Source organism: Equus quagga, chromosome 13 (genome assembly GCF_021613505.1).
Source record: "Equus quagga isolate Etosha38 chromosome 13, UCLA_HA_Equagga_1.0, whole genome shotgun sequence".
NCBI lineage: Eukaryota > Metazoa > Chordata > Mammalia > Perissodactyla > Equidae > Equus > Equus quagga.
This window is the reverse complement of record NC_060279.1, coordinates 52,005,637-52,008,009: the sequence shown is the minus strand read 5'-3', so window position 1 is coordinate 52,008,009 and position 2,373 is coordinate 52,005,637.

Here is a 2,373-nt window from a genome sequence, read left to right as displayed (position 1 = left end):
TCTCAAATATTGGTCCTGCTCTCTCACTCCTCTCCATTGGTGGAGTACTGTTACTAGTAAGTGACTGGAGATTGGGCTCAGGGTTCAATGGCAACTACCAGGTGAATTTGCAGGCTTGTAGTGTAGGAATGAAATTTCACAAGGACCTGGAAATGGGCTCAGGGTGGGCAGCAGACAGGTGCCTTGTTATTGGGCTGAACATGGCCTTCAAGTCTGTAACAGGCCCACTGGGGCCAGAGGCTGGGCTCACTTCAGATGCCTCCTCTCCTCTTCTGACTCTGAATCATCCCGTCTCAGGTTGGGACTCTAGACTGGTGCCTGAAGCTGCAGGATGTGTGGGGACTCATGCCTGTATAATAGCCATTCTCTGTTCAGAAACAGTGGATCTCTGGCTCCTGGATATGTCCAGGCCATGGCCCTTGCTGGGGCCTTCTCTGGGAACAGAGATGGTCTTCCCTGATTTCCTGAAGCCCAACCCCTTACCTTCATGCCCTGCTAGTCTGTCCCAACTCAGCCCAGGCCTTAGGACAACAGAGCCAGCAGCTGACTAGCAGGACACCAGAAGCCAGTTACTTGCCAGCTCTTTCCAGAGTCCCTGGTCACCACACTTCTACCTCCTCCTCCTCTGGGTCACGGCTGTGGTCAGGGCCTGCCTGAGACATAGCCAGCTAGAAGAGCATCTTTCTTGCCATCAGCCTGATAGGGGTTGACAGCAGAGGGCTTGTGGGGCAGCCAGGGCCTGCAGGAAGTTGGCTGCTGCCTGACGAGCCCCATGGAGGCTGCTATTTCCCAAAGCTGGAATTTCCTGTGCAGTTGGTCACATGTGCTCGGGCCCAGAGAGACTCAGATTTGCCCAGACACAAATTCAAACCTCAGGGATGCCAACCTGAGGAGGGGACAAGGGCACAGAGACATTGTTTTGGCTACATGAGAACAGAGCAGTAGCTGCCTTTGAAATGGGCCGAGGTAGGAGAGAGGGAGAGGAAAGAAACATTCATTACGTAGCTGATATGTACTAACTGTCATAACACCCTGCACTGTTCTGAATGGACTGTTAACAGTTACTCCTCCCTGTGACCCCGTCAGTGGTCACTATTGTCATTCCCTTGTGCAGATGACAAACTGAGGTAAGGGAGGCTCAGTACCTTGCCCAAGCTTTCACACTGCTGAGTGATGGAACCAGGGTTAGGGTCCAGGCACTGTGGCTCCAGAGAGTTGCTCTGTGTGCACATCATCTTGCTTGATCCTCCTGATGAGCCTCAGCAGCCTTATTCCCACCCTTCAGAAACAGGAAGCCTCAGAGGTTTTTCCTGACTTGTCTGAGATGCCGCAGCAGTGGGTGGAAGAGCTGGGATTCAAACTCAGGTCTGGTCTGACTCCAAGCCCTTTGTTTTTCCACTAAACCAGAGCAAACCACAGACTTCAGGCCAAATGCAGCCCACACCTGTTTGTAAATACAGCTGCTTTCATGATGCAACAGCAGAGGTGAGTAGTTGTGACAGAGACCTTTACAGAGTATGTTTGCTGACTCTGCACTAAACCTGCAGGATGAATGAAAGGCAGCACCTCCCACCTCTGCCTCTCAGTGTCTGCCTATAAGGTAGTTATTCTCATCTGAGTATGAACTAGTCCACCAGCTCTGTGACAGCTCCCTGAGAGTTCTCACAGAGTCAAAAACAGAAGCCACTTTAAGGAATCACCTAATCCAGCCCTCTCATTTTCTGATGGGGAAACCAAGGTTTAGTGATGACTTTCCAGTGTGACTCAGTCATAACCTCAGAGTAGCTGGTCTCAAGCGGACTCTTGGAATCCAAAACATTTCCCTGGCCTTGACTCCTAATGGTATGGACCCACCTCAACTGTCTTGTTCAAGGTCATGTGACAAAGTGATCTTCCCAGTCCTCTGCAACCAGCCTCGACTTGAAGTCCTCGTGGCTCTGCTGTCCTTTCCCACAGCTCTGGGCACCTGTTGGGACTTGTATGATCCCACCCCATCCTCACTTCCCGAGGGCACCACACACAACGAGGGGAGCATGGACTTGGTCCTTCAGTGGCTGTGTGACCTTGGGTGGATCACTTCTCGAGCGCAGTCCTCAATGTCCTCATCTGCCGGGAGGGCACATTGTTCTTATTGCTGCCTATCTCAGAGGAGCATTCTCAGGGAAACAAATGAAAAATGGAATATGAAGTGATGGAGATTTAGAAATAAGCTCTGTTAACATCTTAATTTATTTAGGGTGGAGAACAGAGACTGACACCATGTGTCATCAGAAGAGAGAGGCTTTTGAAGGTAATACGTACCTGTGAGTCTTAAACATTTGAGATCTGATGATCGTATGGCTTTTCTCTCCCAGAAAAGTAGATATGAACTGA